General features: G+C 43.6%; 1 protein-coding gene across 2 annotated transcripts in view; it reads left to right on the plus strand.

Annotated features, from left to right (window-relative positions):
• Nucleotides 1–22,598, plus strand: part of LOC126467915 (synaptic vesicular amine transporter) — an 805,596-nt gene that overhangs the window by 323,947 nt on the left and 459,051 nt on the right. The gene's annotated exons all lie outside the window — the stretch shown is intronic.

A 22,598-nucleotide genomic window follows, 5' to 3' on the forward strand; every position in this document is an offset into this window, starting at 1 on the left:
AGGATATTGCACGACCGCATGTTGCAGGTCCTGTACGGGCCTTTCTGGATACAGAAAATGTTCGACTGCTGCCCTGGCCAGCATATTCTCCAGATCTCTCACCAACTGAAAACGTCTGGTAAATGGTGGCCGAGCAACTGGTTCGTCACAATACACCAGTCACTACTCTTGGTGAACTGTGGTATTGTGTTGAAGCTGCATGGGCAGCTGTACCTGTACACGCCATCCAAGCTCTGTTTGACTCAATGCCCAGGCGTTTCGAGGCCGTTATTACGGCCAGAGGTGGTTGTTCTGGGTACTGATTTCTCAGGATCTATGCACCCAAATTGCGTGAAAATGTAATCACATATCAGTTCTAGTATAATATATTTGTCCAATGAATACCCGTTTATCATCTGCATTTCTTCTCGGTGTAGCAATTTTAATGGCCAGTAGTGTATAATGCTGGACGTACCCTCATAAGGCGAGATGAAGAGGCGAGAACTCGTGATGCACGCAGGAACATTGTCGATTAAAGCCTTTGATGCTGGCATGTGAACTGTTGAGTGTATTCACTGAAAAGAATTTAACATATTGGATAGTGAAAGACTAAAGCTACAGAGAAGCGACACACAATTTTAAAATCAGAATGGTAAAATTTTCAACACGAAACCGCCTGTTCAGTCACTGCCGAGCCAGCACCGTGGTCAATATCGAGACTGCTATACGACGGAGAAGTTTTTCCCCGATGGCTCGTGATTTACTGCTCGCGTGCGCCTGGCCGTCTGGAGAAAAGAGTTGCTGTTTTGTTCTGCCTCTCTGGGAAACTTACGTTCAGTCACTGACAGCGGTTCGCTCAGCTTTCTTCTGTTCGGTAACCCGTTTTAAATGGAAGAAGCTCACCGATTCTATGTTTAAATACTGTGCGATACACAATTTCTATTGAGGATTTTCAGGGGCTGTAGAGAGGCCTTAGCAGACAAAGCTTTAATAAGGAACTTATGCCCAAAAATAGGCGTAAAATCAGTCTGAAGGTCGGATCTGTCTCAAATCTCCCGCTTCACATCACGCACATAAACTGAGAACAGAGACATCTTGTACTCATGACATCGCATATCACTTTCGACCTACAACAACGGCTACGAGCCGGCCGTTGTGACCGCGCGGTTCTAGGCGCTTCAGTCCGGAACCGCGCTGCTGCTACGGTCGCAGGTTCGAATCCTGCCTCGGGCATGGCTGTGTGTGATGTCCTTAGGTTAGTTAGGTTTAGTAGTTCCAAGTCTAGGGGACTGATGTCCTCAGATGTTAAGTCCCATAGTGCTTAGAGCCATTTGAACCAACCAACGGCTACGAGAGACTGGTACTTTCGCATCCAGAAGGATTGACTGTGGTGCGTCACGTAAGCCACGCACTGTAGACTTTGAACGGAACGTCCTTGTCAAACTGCTAACGTCATCTGTGCGTAAGCTTACAGACTACTTAACTTAAATTATCATAAGGACAAACACACACACCCATGCCCGAGGGAGGACTCGAACCTCCGCCGGGACCAGCGGCACAGTCCAGAACTGCAGCGCCTTAGGTCGCTCGGCTCACGACGAGTACTCGAAACATTGCCCACGTCATGGGCTCCTGTAAAGCATACATGTCAGAGCTCATTGCCTCCGCTGTGTGCCTACTGTGAAGCGCGGGTCTGAAATGCGATACGATCTTCAGTGCTATTTTGCATCCAAACGGTACATTTCCGGACACTGTTTCCTTACGAAAACTTTCTCTACCAAGTCTCCCCTGCAGTCCCTAGAAGTCTGTAATAGAAATTGCGAAACACGGTGTACAAATGACCATATAGTGTTAATCAGGAATAGTAGCCTCTGAAATTTCTTGCTCAGGAAGCTGAAATCTAGAAGGGCGCTGACGTGTTGGACGCATCAAAAACAATCATCCGATTTTTAAAAAATCATAATTATTATGTTATTTGAGATATATATGCGTGTAACGTACTGTTGGAAAGAGAAGAAAGAGAAAACTCTCGAGTTTTACACGCTCCCGCTTGGTAGCAGCAGTCTGCGCCCACTTGAGTTCTAGTAAAAATAATGTCGGGACAACAGAAAGCGTTTTGTGTTCTACTTTTTGCGCAGTGCGGGTCAGTAATAACTGTTCAGTGTGAGTTTCGTATTAGGTGTGGTGTGGATCCTCCTACAGCAGAGAGCGTTAGACGATGGCACGAACAATTTCGAGAAACAATTTGATTGTGTAAAGGCAATTCGCAGCGCCATCACGGAGTGTCTGACCCAGACATCGAATGCATCCTCTATAGTTCCACAAGGAGTCCGCAGAAATCCGTTTGCCGTGCAGCTCGACAGCTCAACATGACCCCGATGTCCGTCTGGCGTGTGTTCCGTCGATGTTTGCACATGAAACCATACAAAATTCAATTACTCTAAGCTCTTCGTGAAGCTGACAAACAACAACCTGTGGAGTTTTGTAATTTCGTTCTTGGCGAGATGGAGGATGACACTTAGATTTTAGTGACGAGGCAACATTCCGCATTTCTTGCGGATGACTTTGACTCCCCTGCTGGAAGAAGTGCCACTGATTATTCGAAGGATTATGTGGCTGGTACATGATGGTGCTACCGCCCGCTTCGCCGTTAACGTCCGGATGAATCTCAATCGTGTGTTTCCTGGTCGATGGCTCAGACGAGGGTGCTCCAGTTTGATGGACTGCTCGTGCACCGGACCTCAACCCGTGCGATTTTTGGCTATGGGGCCATCTCAAAAGTTTCGTGTATGCAGACCCCATTCCAGACATGGAGACACTGGAGCAGCGTACTCATGCTCCCTCTAGCACTGTTCGGGTGCAGCCTGGACAATGGGAACGAGTGAGCCAGAACATGCTACGGCGCATAAACGCATGCATTAAGGCACATGGAGGCCATTTTCAACACGTACTTTAACTGTGGCTGCATGGTACAGCGTATATTAGACTACAAGAAAATGGTTCAAATGGCTTTGAGCACTATGGGACTTAACATCTGTGGTCATCAGTCCCCTAGAACTTAGAACTACTTAAACCTAACTAATCTAAGGACATTACACACATCCATGCCCGAGGCAGGATTCGAACCTGCGACCGTAGCGGTCACGCAGTTTCAGACTGAAGCGCCTAGAACCGCACGGCCACACCGGCCGGCCTCTATTAGACTATAGCTTCTGTAACAATGTACAGTTGAATAAATTCTCTCTAGCATGGAAACATGCATTTCCGGACATAAGTTCATTAGAACTGTTTTTTTCTGTATCCTCTCGTCGATCAATCGCTAGAGTTTGTAGACGGTGGAAAAAATCGCCCTGTATAAAGCACGACTTCTGCCTCTTTTTTAAACGGTTCTACTTCCCATATTTTGGCAGCAAATGTCTGGCCACATGTACCGAGGAGTGTGAAAGCATTTATCAAGGAATGACACGCGCTATTGACAACGCCCGAAGCGTTATGGACACACAAGAAAACTGCTTGAAAAGACCTTCTTCGTGAATACATTCTTGCCCCTTTGAACTCCACGTTGTACTGGTTACTGTGTCTGATAGCAAAACATGAGCACTCCACGCTACTCCAAATTCTATAAGTTTAAAGTTGTTCAAAAAATGGTTCAAATGGCTCTGAGCACTATGGGACTTAACATCTATGGTCATCAGTCCCCTAGAACTTAGAACTACTTAAACCTAACTAACCTAAGGACATCACACAACACCCAGTCATCACGAGGTAGAGAAAATCCCTGACCCCGCCGGGAATCGAACCTGGGAACCCGGGTGCGGGAAGCGAGAACGCTACCGCACGATCACGAGCTGCGGACTTAAAGTTGTTCACAAACCTGTAATTTACCTGTAGTGTGGAGATTATTTCCGTCATACGTGTCATTCCTGGTGTTAAAATGTTCACCATAATTGACTGTAGGTAGAAAACCTAAATTTGGGAACATTCACCTTCTTATATCGTCCTTCGTTTCATACGAAACATATGCTGCACAAGCTATACGAAACTCTTGCGATGAAACGTTGAACGACTGAGTCAGTAAGCGCTTACTCTATTACAAACTCTATTGATGAGGTACGGTGCAAAGTTTGATGAGATGATCGCCGCGCCGGGGAGAAGTGGTCGTGATGGATCATATGGTGGTGGTATTGAGCTGATAGCCATTAGCCGGCGTTTGAGCGGCATTAACAGCCGGCAGTAGCGGCTAATGAGCACATAGTTGCGTAATGGAGCCGCGCCGATACCGGCCTGCTCTGCCTCTGCTACGGTCTGGGCAGCCACCAGGCAGCACTGGCTAATGACGTCAGAGAGGCAGCTCGGCAGTTTGGCCGGGGAAGCCCTAGCTTCGCGATGCCTTTTCGGTGTTTACGCCCATTTCATGCGTGCGTCTGCGGACGCCCTATAGGTAGTTCGTAATCTTCCACTTCTTTTAAGTTATAATTTTCATTGGACATTAGCGATCGCAGATTTAATTTAAAGTAGTCTTACATTAAATGTTGGTGTATGTGGAGGGCGGGGTGATGGTGGAGGGGGGGAGGGGCTGGGGAAAGCGTTGAAAAACACAGATATTGATCAACAAGGGCAGGTTAGAAGCCGTGACCACATGCCTACGACCTCTTTAAAATTTAATAGAGTTTTTCATTGCCATTTAATACTGTAGTTGGTAGTATCGACATGATCTGTATTCAGTAATTACAAGTCCAGTCACAATAAGGTGACCACCGCCTGTGTTTGTTTCAACATGAAATAACAAACCACGGACGGCAGGTGGCAGCACTAGCAGTGGAGGGTATATAAAGCGTATTGGGGTGGCGCAGGAAATAGTGCAGCTGTTGTCGTACTGCGGAGACGGAGCGATTTACCTGACGTCCAAAACGGCACGATCATTTCCGAAACAAAGTTTGTAAGCTGATCAGTTGGCGCCGCAGTTAAAGCATACACTATGTGATCAAAAGTATCCGGAAACCTGGCTGAAAATGACTCACAAGTCATTTTGACTTTGGAAAAGTCATTTTCACGTGCTAAAGTCTCTTGATGTGATGAATGATGTAATTCAGCAGCCGGAAAATAGTCCAACTCTTGCTCTGTCCCCCGCAAGACTCTGAAAATACCTCTCATTTTCTAACAGAGGAATCAAGAATTGTTGTCAAAAAATAAAACAAAAAGGAAGAGACCTCGTTAGACTCTTTGTAGACTACTCTTTCGACAAACACGAAGAAATATGATTCATCAGTTGACAATATATGAATATTAAACATGCACAATGTTAACTGTCTCATGCAGTACACGTCGTTAGTTGTGATATCAGGGATAGGTAAGTTTTTTTGGGAATCCATAGTAATACTTTCACATTCTTCTGATGGCCTGCAGTTTGCTTTAGAATTTCTTTACGAATATAAAACATGTCAGGCCGGCCGAAGTGGCCGTGCGGTTAAAGGCGCTGCAGTCTGGAACCGCAAGACCGCTACGGTCGCAGGTTCGAATCCTGCCTCGGGCATGGATGTTTGTGATGTCCTTAGGTTAGTTAGGTTTAACTAGTTCTAAGTTCTAGGGGACTAATGACCTCAGCAGTTGAGTCCCATAGTGCTCAGAGCCATTAAAACATGTCAGATTTTAATAAGTGTAGTTTTTTCACCGTTTACAGTTGATTGATTTCTTTTCTGCACCCACCATTTCTGAGCTATTTTCCGGGTACGATTTCAAAGCGTGTTCAACGGCTCGAATTTCGGCAGCCTGTCTATCACAGTACTTAAAAGTGTCCATTCTAGGGTACCCGAAACCGACGTTAAATTCTGTATTGAAATCAAGTCGATGTTAATCATACGAAACAGACTGAGTAGGGTATGATTTCTTCCACATATCAAAAAAAGTTTTTCATCACCTCGCTTACGTGAGTTCCGGAACCTGTACAGAAAACTGGAATACAGATCAACATAAACATCATTTCCGCCCATGTTATTGCTAATGAAAACCACTCATGGCATGTTGTACCACCATAAAGCGAAACCTTCAGAGGTGGTGGTCCAGATCGCCGTACACACCGGTACTTCTAATACCCAATAGCGCGTCCTCTTGCATTGATGTATGCCTATATACGTCGTGGCATACTATCCACAATTTCATCAAGGCACTATTGGTCCAGATTGTCCCACTCCTCAAAGGCGATTCGGCTCAGATCCCTCAGAGTGGTTGGTGGGTCACGTAGTCCATAAACAGCCCTATTGAATCTATCCCAGGCAAGTTCGATAGGTTCATATCCGGAGAACATGCTGGCCACTCTAGCCATGCCATGTCGTTGTCCTGAGGGAAGTCATTCACAAGATGTGCACGAAGAGGGCGCGAATTGTCGTCCATGAAGACGAATGCCTTGCCAGTGTGCTGCCGATATGGTTGCACTATCGGTCGGAGGATGGTATTCACGTATCGTACAGCCCTTACGGCGCCTTTCATGACCACCAGCGGCGTACGTCGGCCCCACATAATGACATCCCAAAACAGCAGGGAACCTCCACCTTGCTGCACTCGCTGGACAATGTGTCCAAGGCCTTCAGCCTGACCGGTTTGCCTCCAAACACGTCTCCGACGATTGTGTGGTTGAAGGCATATGCGACATTCATTGGTGAAGAGAACGTGATGTCAATCCTGGGCGGTCCATTCGGCATGTTGTTGGGCCCATCTGTACCGCGCTGCATGGTGTCGTGGTTGCAAAGATGGACCTCGCCATGGACGTCGGGAGTGAAGTTCCGCATAATGCAGACTATTGCACATAGTTTGAGTCTTAACACGACGTCCTGTGGCTTCACGAAGAGCGTTATTCAACATGGTGGCGTTGCTGTCAGGGTTCCTCCGAGCCATAATCCGTAGGTAGCGGTCATCTACTGCAGTAGTAGACCTTGGGTGACCTGAGCGAGGCGTGTCATCGACAGTTCCCGTCTCTCTGTATCTCCTCCATGTCCAAACAACATCGCTTTGGTTCACTTTGAGACGCCAAGACAATTCCCTTGTTGAGAGCCCTTGCTTGCACAAAGTAACAATGCGAACGCGATCGAACCGCCGTATTTACGACTTGACCACCTAGTCATGGTTGAACTACAGACAACACGAGTCGTGTACCTCCTTCCTCCTACTAATAGGCACTGCTCATGCATGGTTGTTTACATCTCTGGGCGGGTTTAGTGACATCTCTGAACAGTCAAAGGGACTGTGTCTGTGATACAATACCCACAGTCGACGTCCATACGTCCATCTTCAGGAGTTCTGGGAACTGGGGTGACACAATTTTTTTTTTCTTTTTGTTATGTGTAAATAGCTCATACATCTTACTGATGTTTAGATCTGGTGGGAGATACACTTCCTTAGTGGTTTTCAAGCTGTGGTGACTTCGTTTACCTTTAAATGAACTAATGTTTTGGCGAACTGTGTCAAGCGCTTCCAATGTCACACGATGTTTTCGATTAGAGTGTTGGCCTCGACCATCCTTAGGACTCACACCTTTTTTCAGATAACATTGTATTAGTTCTAATTTTTTTAGGTATTTCATGAAAAGATGTAAAGGCTTTAGAGCAAACATTTTCTTAAGTGACAGAATTCTCCTTCTTCGCATTTACACGACATGAATAACTGTTGACACGAAATTTAGCTTCATTTTCTGGTTGCCCAGGTCTCTTTGCGATATACTATTTACATCACTTAGGGCTGCCAAGTAAGCATTCTGCTCATTCACAGTCATTTCGTTATAATTAGATACAATATACCCACGTTCTGCGTCGGTGGTACTCTGAAAATATTTCAATCTTGGAACATTTACAGTCTGGCCCGAATTCATGGGTGGATGATAAAAGTTGTTTTCTCACATCGGAAAGTCGACCTGTACTCTTCCTTTTCTTCGTTGAATGTGACAGTTGGCTGAAGGAGATACTTTCCTCATCTTCGTTCTCCATGTTCACTTCCACAGTTCAGTTCAAACGTAAAACAAACTGAACAATTCACACAACACACAAATCACTAACTTAACCTCTCCAACAACACTCACTCAACACCTGCTAATCATAGACATTGGAACGTAAACAACAGCTGCGATCAGTGCTGCCAACTGACCAACCCCCTTCTTTCTTAGTTTCTTATTGACCTACCTCCTTTTTGCTGTGAACGCTATATATTTAAACCACTGTAACTTTGAGACTATCCCCCTTCTTTCCACGAAACAAAAACTGATAAAAGCAGTTTGTTGAAAGCTTTTTGAAACTGTGGTAACCTACAGTTTCATTTTTTTGACTTAACCCCTTTTTTCCGTGGACCCTTAGCAGGAGACTGACGAAAGACATCAAAAAAGTTCAGAGAAGGGCATCTCGTTTAGTATTATCTCTAAATAAGAGAGAGGGCGACGCGGATATGATACACGAATTGGCGTGACAGTCATGAAAACAAAGGAGTTTCCGCTGCGACAAAATTTTCTCATGAAATTTCGATCAGCAACTTTTTCCTCAAAGTGTGAAAATATTTTGTTAGCACCCACCTACGTATTTAGAAATGATAGTCAAAATAAAATGAGAGAAATCAGAGCCAGTCACTTAATTGTGAATTACGGAGGAATCATGTAGATGTAGATACAGCTGCTGTGACACGGGAAAAGCCATGTAGCAAACATGCCTGCATAGCATGCGATAGTCTGTCAGTGGAGTTCTTATTTTTGTGTATTGTGTGATTGCTACTGATTCGACTGGTGAGGTTGTGAATGTTATAAACAAAATAATTTTCTGCGCTTCGTGTGCCACTGGTTCCACACTTTCTTCTACACACACACGCACACACACACACACACACACACACACACACACACACATACACCACACACACGACAGCTAGCCCCTCTCATTACACAGACCACAGGCCTGGGGCCGCTTAGCGCGCCGGCTAACTTAGCGGCAGTGGAGACCGCGCAGGTGCGGGCAGCTAATTGAGCGCCCCCTGGGGACTCATCGCGAGCAGCCAGGCACCGCTATCCTACCTCATCATCCCGCCTACCCAGCCGCTGCCCGCCGCCTCTGCCTGGTGTACATATTTACGCTAATCACACCAAGACCACGCTGTTATGAAATGCAAAATATGTGTATATCTGTTAGTCATAATGTGCGGCTCTGAATACACTTCAGGCTGTATCACAAAGATTCATCAGAATTCATAAGGCTACGTTTTCTACAGCAATCAACTCACACTGACAGAAAAGAACTGCAATTAATTAACCAATTAAGGACCAAGCATTAAAATAATATTTTTTTTGAAAATAATGTTTCTTTGATCTAATTGTACACTAATATAGAAAAAATATACAAAAAAGAAATGTAGGTCCTAATTTAAGTACGGCAAAATCTTGTGTTTATGCAAATTTGGGACTATAAGGACTTTCATTTCGTTCTCTTATGATATGTTTAAAAACAGGGTGAATGGAGATGCACATCCATTTTTTGCATTTGCAAATTGTTGTACTTTTACATAACCTACATCTTCTTCTTACTTTTTTTGCCTCCTCTATTGTTAAGTGGCCTACATCATTATAACGTATTTCTTTCGGAAGAGAGTATTTGGAGGGACGTCCATAAGAGCATTTTCCTGTGTACTGAGGCGTTGCAGTTTCTCTGTTTCCTTCATTCTCGGATGAAGTATATTCTGTTTCCATTAGAGTCAGGCATAACTATGATCGAAATTCAAGTTGTGTCATATATTCTTCCTTTGCAAGATTGTATATTTTCCATGAATTCTCAGTTACACTCTCTATCATGTTGGTGAAGAGATGCCACCACCATTTCTTGCCTCTTATTCGAATTCTGTATTTGGCAATAGCGTTATCGTGTAAATCAAAACTACTCATATGTTGATTGTACTGAGCTATTACCCTGGGTACTTTTCTTTCCGACTTAACCTTTTTGCTTTCGCTGAAGGCTGGACGGTGTCGCTGTTGGTAACTACTGTCGCAGTGGAATTGTCAGTCCACTTTAGCATCATGACTTCAGCATTATCGTTAAAGAGAAAGCTAAACACACCCTTGCCTTTTTTCTTCATGCTTGAGGTGGATTCCGAAGGGCACTTTACAGTGGGGTTCTCCAGAATAGCTACAATGGCAAAAAATCCCTTTTGTCTTAAAATACAAAACAAAGAATAAGAGGAAAAGAAGTTATCAAAAAATATACAATGACGAAACGGGTCTTCAACAACTGAAAGCAAATTCATAACTAGTTGTTCACCTAAAGAAAGTTCAGATGTTTCACATCCTGCCATCTTCCCACCATAAGGAATGAATTTGTACAAGTAGCCATTTGAACTGCATAAACACCGCGATTTGAAGCCGAATATGACAGGTTTTTCTTTGATGAACATCTTGCAGGAATGTCTCCCAAAATAACGGACCATTTCCTCGTCAATAAACAAATTATATGAAAATATTTCAGATTGAAGATTTTTTAATTGATTATAATAAAGGTTGGTCTCACTTTAGAAAAGTAGTGATTTTTATCTAGTCTGCCACTATCAGGCAGACGGATGTTTTGTTTCACTGACAAGAATTTATTACGACTCATGCAACTTCCTACAACTGGTAATCCTTTGTCTTCGTCTTCCGACCAGTACAGTTTCGTTGCAGGTAATGTGTGATATCCTGAAAGAATCATTATTCCTATAAATTACTTCAGCAATGGAACAGTTATTTGAAATGAACGGTGATTATTATCTTGTGCATATTTATTTGTGTATTCGGTAATTTTTGAAAACATGTGTGAGTCAGAGTAAAGTGAAAAAATTTCATAAGGCGATTGACCCTCTACTCTGTTCTCTATGTCTTCTGTCTTGTTTAGCTCCTCTGTTACTGGTGAAGAAGTGTAAGTTAGTTGAACCTTCTTCTAGTTCAGAGTATCATTTCTTTTCGTTACATTCACACCAATTCGTTTTCTTTTCATAGCAACTGCACGGGGTTCTGGCCCTACGGTTGAATTCACTTGCTCACTATGTGCATGTATTTCAAATGTACCAGTGATACTTTTGCTTCCTCTTCCTCAACAAGAAGATCTTCATCAATGTCTTCTTCATCTGTGATCTGATCAACATCTGGTGGAATGGACGTGCAATCGATGCTGTCTGCAGCCTCAAGTTTTTCATCTTCATTCCATATGGACGTAAGTTCCGCAGTAGATAGATATTTCGTGTAACAATCAGACATTCCTAAACAAGCATAAATCCCTGTATGTTTTGTCTGCATTCATTTACAGCAGAGCTGTGGTAAATTACGAGTCAAGTCGTAATAATCAAAAGTAAATAAAATGCAAAATTTCAATAAAACTGACTTACTGGTAGCGATTATTTGATTGGAGTTATTGTTCCAACTGTAGACACACTGAAACTGCAACCAAACTGAATGAATATCAGACAAAGGATAACAGTAATAAACTGTTCGGTCAGCAATGGAATACCAATATGTTATTACGGTAGAATGAAGCAGCCGTGTTTCACAAATATACTCGGCGGTCCCAAAGTTGCGTAAATGCAACATTATTGTAAATAGCGAAAAACAGTTCGAATTCTGACGCCTCTAAACGGTAATGTAGTATGATAACAGAAGTTTGAAAGAAGTTCACTGTATAAAATTCGTTTAAAAATCATCACGTGCTAATTAAGAAGTAAAATGAAAACTTTCGCAATGAAATACGCAAATTTATATGGAAGTCTGAAAATACACGACGATCAACATTACGGTCAGTGATCTGAGTAAAATGCCTAACTACTTTTTTTCCGATGTCCTCTTGATGCTGTAATAAAGAAATTCGAAAGTTGTGCAACTCACATTATATTTTAAAAAATTACGAATGAAATGATACGTTAGCGCAACTTTGGGCCTTCATATGACTGTACAGTAATGAAATTTCGGGAATACATATGTCTAGGTAACATACTTAGTAGATTAAAATTGTAAGATCACAGGTTAATGCAAGCACGAGATAAGCCATAGCAAATGTGAAATGCAGCTACATTAATAACCGGTGTAACCGCCAAAATGTTGAATGGAAGCATGCAAACGTTCATGCATTGTGTAGCACAGATGCCGGACTATAAATGTAAATCGGTCTTTTTCGTATCTGAACTTTACACACACACAGAAGAAAGATAACATTGGGCAAGGCATCTTTGTCCGTTATGTTAATTATGACCGCGCTATTGCAGATTCACCTTTTATATGTCGGACTTCGTATTTCAGATCAGCACCCGAAGACGTCGATGGTTCGTACTGGACGACTATGTTTTCAATTTACGGGTCCTCTCTTTGCCAAGCCAAGACACTCAACAGTCTTATTATTTATAAGACACAAAATAAAACATACATGGATTAGTAATAATTATGGTTCAAATGGCTCTGAGCACTATGGGACTTAACACCTGAGGTCATCAGTCCCCTAGAACTTACAACTACGTAAATCTAACTAACCTAGGGGCATCACACACATCCGTGCCCGAGGCAGGATTCGAACCTGCGACCGTAGCAGTCGCGCCGTTCCGGACCGACGCGCCTAGAACCGCTTGGCCACCGCGGCAGGCGTAATAATTATATTCTGAAATAGAAACATAGTTTAAAAGAACAGTTACATCATGTGACTACGAGTGCCGGTAATTGCAACTCGTGAATAAAATACTGAAATAACACATTGTTAATGGCGGTATGCCACACACGTCGGATCTGTATAGGACCTATCAAACAAAAAGTAACTTATGCTTTCGTCATCTGACGATCGTAATTCTTCCTCTGTTTTCCAGCGGCTGCAGGCAATGCTTGCATAGCCGTGGATTTCATCTGTGATTTTTTAATGTATCTTTATTTTTCATCTTGTAACTGCTACTTTTTCCTAAATAACCGCTCAGCGTGCAAATGTTCCTTTAAAGGTCGTCAGTTTCCAGGATGAAGTTCTATGCCTGTCGGTCAATACAAGAGTGGTTAATGCTCTTTGTAGATGACTGGAGCTGTCGCCCGATGATGTTCCATATGTGCTCGATTGCAGACAGATCTCGTTATCGAGCAGGCAGTGTCGACACTCTGTATTGCATGTTGGGTTACGATAGCAATATGTGTGTGAGCGTTGTCCTATTGGAAAACACCCCTTCGAATGCTGTTCGTGGACGGCAGCACAGCAGGTCGTACCACCAGACTGACGTACAAATTTCAAGTCAGGATGCGTGGAGTACTCTCAGTGTGATATGAAATCGCACCCCAGACCATAACTGCAGGTGTAGATAGAGTGTGTCTTGCACGCAGACAGGTTGGCTGCAGATCCTCAACCCTCCTTCTCCTAACAACACACGGCCACATCTGGTACCGAGGCAGTGTCAGCTTTCATTATGAAACACAACAGACGTCCACCCTGCCCTCCAATGAACTCTCGCTCGACACCACTGAACTCGCAACTGGCGGAGATTTGAGGTCAGTGAAATGCACGTTACAGCACGTCTGGCTCAGAGCTGTCCTTGGAGTAAACGATTTGTAACAGATCTTTGCGTCACTGTGGTGCCAACTGCTGCTTAAATTGTTGTTACAGATGCAGCACGATACGCCAGAGCGATACGTCGAACACACTGGTCTTCCCTGTCGGTAGTGCCTCGTGGCTGTCGGGATCCCGGTCTTCCAGTGACCGTACATTCTCGTGACCACCGCTTCGAGCAGTCATGTACTTTGGCTACAGTCCTGCGCGGTCTTTCAGCAGTATCACAGAAGGAATGTCCAGCTTCTCGTAGGCGTATTATACGACCTCTTCAAGCCCTTGAATTGTTGATAATGGCGTCTTTGTCGCCTTAGAGACATTCTTGATTAACGTCAGCTCACCATGTACAGTCACAAAGGTAACTAACGCTCACGACCGTTACAGCGCGTATTTAAAGCAAACCTGATTTACATCCTCATAGTATTTCTATTAGCGCCACTCTTATGTGACTGGCGCAAAATTTGAACGGACATCATCTTTCACAAGCAGAAACATGCCTACCAACTTTCATTTATGTCGCACAATTCGTTCTGGGTCCTGCTGTGTTTTTCCGTAGGTGTAGACATTTTGAGCGAATTTTAATTTACGCATAGACCACAAGTTTTAATTTTCAAAAGAACTATCCGATTATACAAATGGTATATTCCATAAATGCATGCACATACAGACTTTGCTTACTTTCTGCAAATGTATTTAGGATCAAAGTTTCCATTAACCTTTCAAAAACATTTAATGTGCCCTCCATGGGAGACAGGACAAAAATTCGGACGGTTGCCAAACTTGTCCTACACTTTTTCGAGCAAGCCTGGAGTTTTATTTTTTCTCCTTGATGGCCACACAGCCATCTCTGGTGTTCAAGAATATTCTAGGATTTTAAATGGTAATCCAGTATGTTTTTAATATTGCTTTTAGACTTCAGTTTAGGGTATCTTTTCAGAAGCTTGTCGTATGTGTCGAAACCTCTTACGTAATAATCATCGTACATGTTCTCCAGTGTGTTGTCATCAAACGCCGTGATGATACTTGCAACTTTAACCTTCTTCTTAGGAGACAGTTGGTATTCACTGTCACTGCTTCTATCGCCTCCTCCCGCACTTGCCGTAGCATTACCGTTTGCAATGAGTTGTTCGTCATTATCATCCCTATCATCATCATTATGTGTTAGTGTTACAACAGTACCTGTTTCGAACTTATGCTCATACTTCTGCACTGTAACAGATACCAGAAAACATGCTAATGATTCGTCTTCTGCACCAATACCATCTTCACGAAGAAGGGTTCTTCGTAACTTCGTCTCAACCAATCGCAATACATTAGCAGGATTGATTACCAATCGCCGAGCCATCTGACGCTTCAATACACAAATAATGTCACAAAACGCAACTTCAGAGGCACACTGCACCGTCCCTACTGGTCCCGACTGGCGTACCGGCAGGTCAGTGTGCAATGCACCATGGCATACGCAGAGGCCTCTAACGGACGACTGCAGAGTTTTGCAGATGCGAGAGTATAACTAGTGCAGTAAGTGACCTTTACATTATTTCTCACACGATTTTGGTCTATTTGTGTTTGTTCGAGCCCAAGTACTTTCTTCGTGAGTGCTATTAGCCTACGCGCAGTCCGGAACCGCGCGACTGCTTCGGTCGCAGTTCCGAATCCTGCCTCGGGCATGGATGTGTGTGATGTCCTTAGGTTAGTTAGGTTTAAGTAGTTCTAAGTTCTAGGGGACTGATGACCACAGCTGTTAAGTCCCATAGTGCTCAGAGCCATTTGAACCATTTTTGAGCTATTAGCCTAACACCCCGCTATTGCCTATCGCCCCCCCCCCCCACCTCTCCCACATTATCACCAAATTTAGCAGGTAAATAAACTGTAGAATACAAGACTTTCGCCGGCTGGTGTGGCCGGTTCTAGGCGCTTTAGTTCGGAACCGCGCTACCGCTACGGTCGCAGGTGCGAATCCTGCCTCGGGCATGGATGTGCGTGATGTCCTTAGGTTAGTTAGGTTTAAGTAGTTCTAAGTTCTAAGGGACTGATGACCACAGATGGGCTCAGATCCATTTATGAATGAGACTTTCCTTGCACCTCTTTTATTTATGATGAAAAGTGGATGATATTCAATTTGTGTGTGTGTGTGTGTGTGTGTGTGTGTGTGTGTGTGTGTGTGTGCTAGAATGAATGACAAAGGAATTCGAGGTGCATTGCAAGTGGTACCCACAATTCCTTCTCAGATAAGAAAACTAACTGTCCACAGCGAGGATACAAACTTTTTACGAAAAAACTTCCCTTGCATTACTACTTTCCATTGCGACAATCGCTTGACCTGCCCGCTGCAATGCTATTTAAAATCAATCAAGTTAAAATGTGTGCACTATTCTTACTGTCCATAAATCACTTGATTGCTGCACTCCTTACTTCTGAACTGGCAGAAATTGGAAGACTTCAGGCTTTTAATGTATTGTGCCTGACCAGAGCCACTAATAGTAACAGTAGAAGTATTACTAATAACAATTATAATAGCAATAGTAAAAACAATGTACAGCACCTTAGTAGCCCATATGTAGTTACTGCTTTGTTGAGCCGTCAATTAATTCATTTACCTGTTTCGAAGCGAGTAATGAAGCAGTTTCTGGACTACTGCAGATACTATATACAAATCCGAAAAGACATTTTTTTGAAATATTTACAGTATTTATTACGTATATGTCTCACTTTTATCATCAGCAACGTATGGGTCGAAGCACAAAATGTGTGTCTTGGGTATACTATGTGAGGAATCTGTAACCTCCACCGCACAAATGCTACTAATACACAATAAGTAATTATTGATAACTTATGTAACCAATATTAGACTCTTACAAAATTGTGATAACAATAATGATTTTTTTTGAAAAAAATTTAGTTTTGTGACTGAAACAGAATCGAACCTCTTAGTTTTTACCCCTCAGAAAATTTAATTTTACCCCTCAGGAAGTAATTACCCCCAGGTTGGGAACAACTGGTATAAATAGACAATCAAGCTTTAATATGTCGCGGGATTGCACAGTAGAAATGTTGGAACACGCGAGGCAATACTGACCTTACGACTTCTCTTAGAAGATGGGTTAAGGAAAGACAAACCTACGTTTATAGCATTTGAAGACTTAGAGGAAGCTTTTGAGGATGTTGACTGGAAAGCTCCCTTTCAAATTCTGAAAGTGGCAAGGGTAAAATACAATGAGCGAATGGCTATTTACAATTTGTCCAGGAACCAGATGGCTGTTATAAGAGTCGACAGGCAGGAAAGGGAAGCGGTGGTTGACAAGAGAGTGAGACAGGGTTAGAGCCTATCCCCGATGTTATTCAATCTGTATATTGAGTGTTGCAGTAAATGAAACAAAATAAAAATTTGGAGTAGACATTAAAATTTATGGAGAATACATACAAACTTTTAATATTTACCGACGACATTATAATTCTGTCAGAGACAGTAAAGGACCCGGAAGAGCAGCTGAACGGAATGAACAGTGTCTTGAATGGAGGCTATAAGATGAACATAAAAAAAAGCAAAACGAGGATAATGGAATGTAGTCGAATTAAATCAGGTTAATCAGGTTATGCTTAGGGAATTAGATTAGGAAATGAGACACTTAAAGTAGTAGATGAGTTGTGCTATTTGGGGAGAAAAATAACTGATGGTGGTCGAAGTAGAGAGGATATAAAATGTATACTGGCAATGTCAAGAAAAGTGTTTCTGAAGGAGAGAAATTTTTTAACGTCGGATACAGATTTAAGTGTCAGGAAGTCTTTTCTGAAAGTATTTGTGTGGAGTGTAGCCATGTATGAAAGTGAAACAAGGACAATAATAACCTTAGACAAGAAGAGATTAGAAGCTTCCGAAATGTGGTGCCGCAGGAGAATGTTGAAGATTAGACGGGTAGATCATGTAACTAATGAGGAGGTACTGAATAGAATTGGGGAGAAGATGAATTTGGGGCTCAATTTGACTATAAGAAGGGATAGGTTGGTAGGACACGTTCTGAGGCATCAAGGGATCATCAATTTAGTACTGGAGGGAAGCGTGGAGGGTAAAAATCGTAGAGGGAGACCAAGAGATGAATACACTAAGCAGATTCAAAAGGATGTAGGTTGCAGTAGTCATACGGAGATGAAGAGGGTTGCACAGGATAGAGTAGCATGGAGAACTGCATCAAACTAGTCTCTGGACTGAAGACCACAGGTACAGCAACATGTTCGATACCCCTGCCATCATTAGCAATAATGTGGCGCAGATGTATAGCGAAATGGCTGTTTTCAGCTCAGCTCAGCGATGGTTTTGGGGTTATTGCTGTACACCTTATCTTTAATATAGCCCCACAAAAAGGAGCCGCATATGTTCAGACTGGGAGTACGTGGCGGCTAATCGAGGCCCAAGCCAGTGGCCTCTTGGTACCCCAGGGCCAGAATGCGGTCTCGAAAATCGTCCTCCAGGACATCAAACACTCTCCTGCTTCGGTGGGGTCGATATCCGTCTTACGTGTACCACATCTTGTCGAAATCAGGGTCACTTTGGATAATGGAGATGAAATCATCTTCGAAAGCCATCAAGTAACGTTCGACAGTCGCCGTCCCATCAAAGGAATATCGCTCCGATTACTCCGTGACTAGACATTGCACACCACACTAACACTGGCTCAGTGTGAAGGGACTTCTCGATCGCGAAGTGCGGATTGTTAAGTCCCATTATGAGCCAATTTTGCCTATTGACGAACCGATCCAAATGACAGTGGGTTTCGTCACTAAACAAAAGCATGAATGCGCATACTAATTCCCATCATGTCTCGCGGCCAACCGTGCATTTTGAACGCCCTAACGCAAACTGTTAAGAGATTATGACGATTTTATTTCATATAGCTCAATAATTATCACCCAGTACGATGAGCGTGTCCAATCGCTTGCGATAACGTTATTATTCCGTTAACCAAATGTTTGCTCTAATTTTGAGTAGTGATACTGGATTTTCGTGAAATATAACATGTAAAAGTAAACCTATAACATGTAAAAGTAAACCTCATGCTTGTCTAATATTTCAGTCTAATACGAGGGTCACTCCAAAAGAAATGCACACTATTTTTTTAAAATCCATCGTTTATTCTACATGTTTGAAAGTTTTACAGTGTGTAAATATATCCTTTAGGAACAATATTTTCATTTCTCCACATAATTTCCATCCCTCTCAACTGCCTTACGCAGTCTTGGAACCAGCGCCTGTATACCTGCAGAGTAAAATTCTGGACCAACCTGTTGGAGCCACTGTTTGGCAGCGTGCACAAGGGAGTCATCATCTTCAAAGCTTGTTCCACGAAGAGAGTCTTTCAGTTTCCCAAAGAGATCATAGTCACATGGACCATGGTCAAGACTGTAAGGCGGGTGTTTCAGTGTTGTCCACCCGAGTTTTGTGAGCCACTGTCAACATCCTGGGAACCCACCTGGCACAAACCTTTTTTAACGCCAGCACTTTCACTATTCTGCAAACACTTCCTTCCCTTATCTCAACGTAGCGTGACAATTCGCTCACTGTGATGCGTCTGTCAGCAGTCACCAATTCGTCAACTCTCTGCACATTGTCTGGAGTGTGTGCAGTACGAGGCCTGCCCTTGCGAGGACAATCCTCATTATTGCGGTGTCCACTTTCATCACGTAACCTGCTTACCCACCGACTAACTGTACTGCGATCGACAGCAGCATCTCCATACACCCTTTTCAACCTCTTGTGGATGTTTTCCACTGTCTCGCTTTCACAGCACAGGAATTCTATGACAGCACGTTGCTTCTGACGAACGTCAAGTGTAGTAGCCATCTTGAAGACATGCTGTGACTGTGCCACTCACGGTAACAGGTTGAACTGAGTTTGAAAGCAAGCGGGAAGGATGTATCTACACACTGTGAAACTTTCACACGTGCAGAATGAAAACTGTATTTTTACAAAAATAGTGTGCATTTCTTTTGGAGTGACCCTTGTACTTCTCCAAACGTAAAAATGAGCCTGACCGTAGAAATGACTTTTTTTCTCGTTTTGTCTCGGAGATACCATTTGAATGACTTAAGTCTGAAATAGATAATAAGAATCCACACCCTCTCCCAAGGTAGCTTCCGCCAGCTCCCCCTCCCTGATGATTCCCTCCTCCCCTCCATCTACCCCTCCTACCAACTTTGATCCTCCCTCCCTCCTCCTGTGTTTTGTTCCTATGGGCACCCTCTCTCCTTTCTCTCCCTCCTCCCTCTCTCCCCACTCCTCCCCCGGGCTTCCCCTACCCCCATTCCTCCGCTCCTACTCCCGTCTCCTCTGCGATTGGCATCTTTGCTCACCCCTCTCCCTCCCTCTCCCCCTTCTTCCCCTCTTGGCAGGTCCCCGGACTCGTACACGCTACGTGGACATTCGCGCGCCGGAGATCATCGCCATCAGCTTCTCGTGTGTGTGCCGTCGTGTTTGTGTTAGTGTCCGCCGTCACGCTCCAACGTTCACATGTGTCGTCGAACTCATCAGTGTTTGTGCATCGTGTCGACAGTTTTAGTGGTTTTTCGTCTAGTGTGAACGGCTTCTTGTTTTTTATGTTCTGTATCTACCGTTTTTTACCCGCCATTGTTCAATCTCTTATGTGTCTTCTATATGTACTATAATTGTTAACTCTGAGGCTGAAGAGGCGTAAAATGCTGCTGCCAGCCTGCCTGTTGTTGTACAGGAATAAAAATAACAATAAAGGAAAAAGAAGATAATAAGAAAAATGTAGAAACTACATATGTGATTCCGAGTGGCAGTACGACTATTCTGTATAAAACTGATGTAATTGTTCTTCAGATAAAACGACCTAACTTTTTTTTCCAATGAGGCAGTCTCGTCGCCTGACGCTGAACCACTGTTCCGCGTCACACGTCTGCTCCGAAGCATGAGCGCAGCTCGGCACAGTGCAGTAATTTCCCGTTATTAGATCCAGTTAGACGTTTCTTTAAATAGACACGGCGTGGACGCTGGTGGCAATATCTGTCAGCCTACAGCGGGGGCCATCTACAGTGGCGAGCGACGTATCAGCAATTCTGGTGACGCATTACGCGCTCGGTGTGTCAGCCGCGCTGACACGTGGCTTTGACAAGTCACCCATTCCAGCGGCTGTCCCCCTGTCCACACGTGCCGGCTGCCACCGCTCGGGGAAGGCGCGTTTTAATCAGGATTAGCCTGCTGCCTGATTGTTGGACGTCGGGCCTTGTCACACAAGCGGATTACATACCACAAAGGCTCCTCAGAACGAGCGCTCGGTTCGCCGGCGCGCCTAATCTTCCCGAATTGACAGCATGCGGCCCTTTTGTAGCGCACACCACTCCCTAATTGAATCTCTTTATTTGCTCTGTAGCCTCACAAACCACTCTACTCTTTATGCGGAGCTAATAGGGAAAAATCCATTTTGTAGCTACATTACATGATTGGATGCACGCCACAAGCAGCGATTCCATTACAACCAGCCTCTAAACCGGACGTCATCCTTCTATTGTCATTCGCCATTAGCTTACATCCTGTTCCAATCTTTTCATATTATCGTACCTGTTACACACAGAGACTCATCTATGAACTGTCTTTACATACACTATTGAGCAAAATTATAATGAGCATTGCCCACAACGAGATAGAGTACCGCTGGTATGTGACGAGGCGAGGAAGGCAAATAAGGCGAATCAGCTGCCCCTAACGATGTCGTTTTAGGCAACCCGCAATACATATATATCTGGGACGGTATCCAGACAGGCGATCGCCAAGTAATCGATGCAAGTTCCCTCACTGAGCTTTGGGCGCCTGTTTGCAAACGGAATCATACTGTAAAAATACAAGTGAGTATTGGCCATGTGTTACACGGCATTTTTGTACCAAGATACAGTTTAGTCATGCCACACTTACCCAAGTGTCTCCAATCTTTCTTTGTTTAATTAGCGGTAAGGTCTTACAGGTTTTGTATTCCTCCATGAATTTATTCCATTTATAGTACTTAATCTTTTGTAAATGGTTCATAAGCGTTGCTTATATAGGGTGGTCCATTGATAGTGACCGAGCCAAATATCTCACGAAATAAGCGTCAAACGAAAAAACTACAAAGAACGAAACTTGTCTAGCTTGAAGGGGGAAACCAGATGGCGCTACGGTTGGCCCGCTAGATAGCGCTGCCATAGGTCAAACGGATATCAACTGCGTTTTTTAAAAATAGGAACCCCAATTTTTTATTACATATTCGTATAGTACGTAAAGAAATATAAATGTTTTTGTTGGACTACTTTTTACGCTTTGTGATAAATGGCGCTGTAATAGTCACAAACAAATGGCCCACAATTTTAGACGAACAGTTGGTAACAGGTAGGTTTTTTAAATTAAAATACAGAACGTAGGGACGTTTCATTTCGGTTGTTCCAATGTGATACATGTACCTTCGTGAACTTATCATTTCTGAGAACGCATGCTGTTACAGCGTGATTACCTGTACATAGCACGTTAATGCAATAAATGCTTAAAATGATGTCCGTCAACCTCAATGCATTTGGCAATACGTGCAACGGCATTCCTCTCAACACCGAGTAGTTCGCCTTCCGTAATGTTCGCACATGCATTGACAATGCGCTGACGCATGTTGTCAGGCCTTGTCGGTGGATCATGATAGCAAATATCCTTCAACTTTCCCGACAGAAAGAAATCCGGGGACGTCAGATGCGATGAACGTGCGGGTCATGGTATGGTGCTTCGACGGCCACTCCACCTGTCATGAAATTTGCTATTCAATACCGCTTCAACCGCACGCGAGCTATGTGCCGGACATCCATCATGTTGGAAGTACATCGCCATTCTGTCATGCAGCGCAAGATCTTGTAGTAACATCGATAGAACATTGCGTAGGAAATAAGCATACATTGCACCATGCAAGTCCTGGTGCATAGAAATATGATGCGGGTGCAATCGATGTTGATGTAGCATTCACAACACCGACGTTTTTGAGATTCCCGATTCTCGCCCAATTTGTCTGCTACTGATGTGCGGATTAGCCGCGACAGCAG

The sequence above is a fragment of the Schistocerca serialis genome, chromosome 1, assembly GCF_023864345.2.
Source record: "Schistocerca serialis cubense isolate TAMUIC-IGC-003099 chromosome 1, iqSchSeri2.2, whole genome shotgun sequence".
In the NCBI taxonomy this organism is placed as follows: Eukaryota; Metazoa; Arthropoda; class Insecta; order Orthoptera; family Acrididae; genus Schistocerca; species Schistocerca serialis.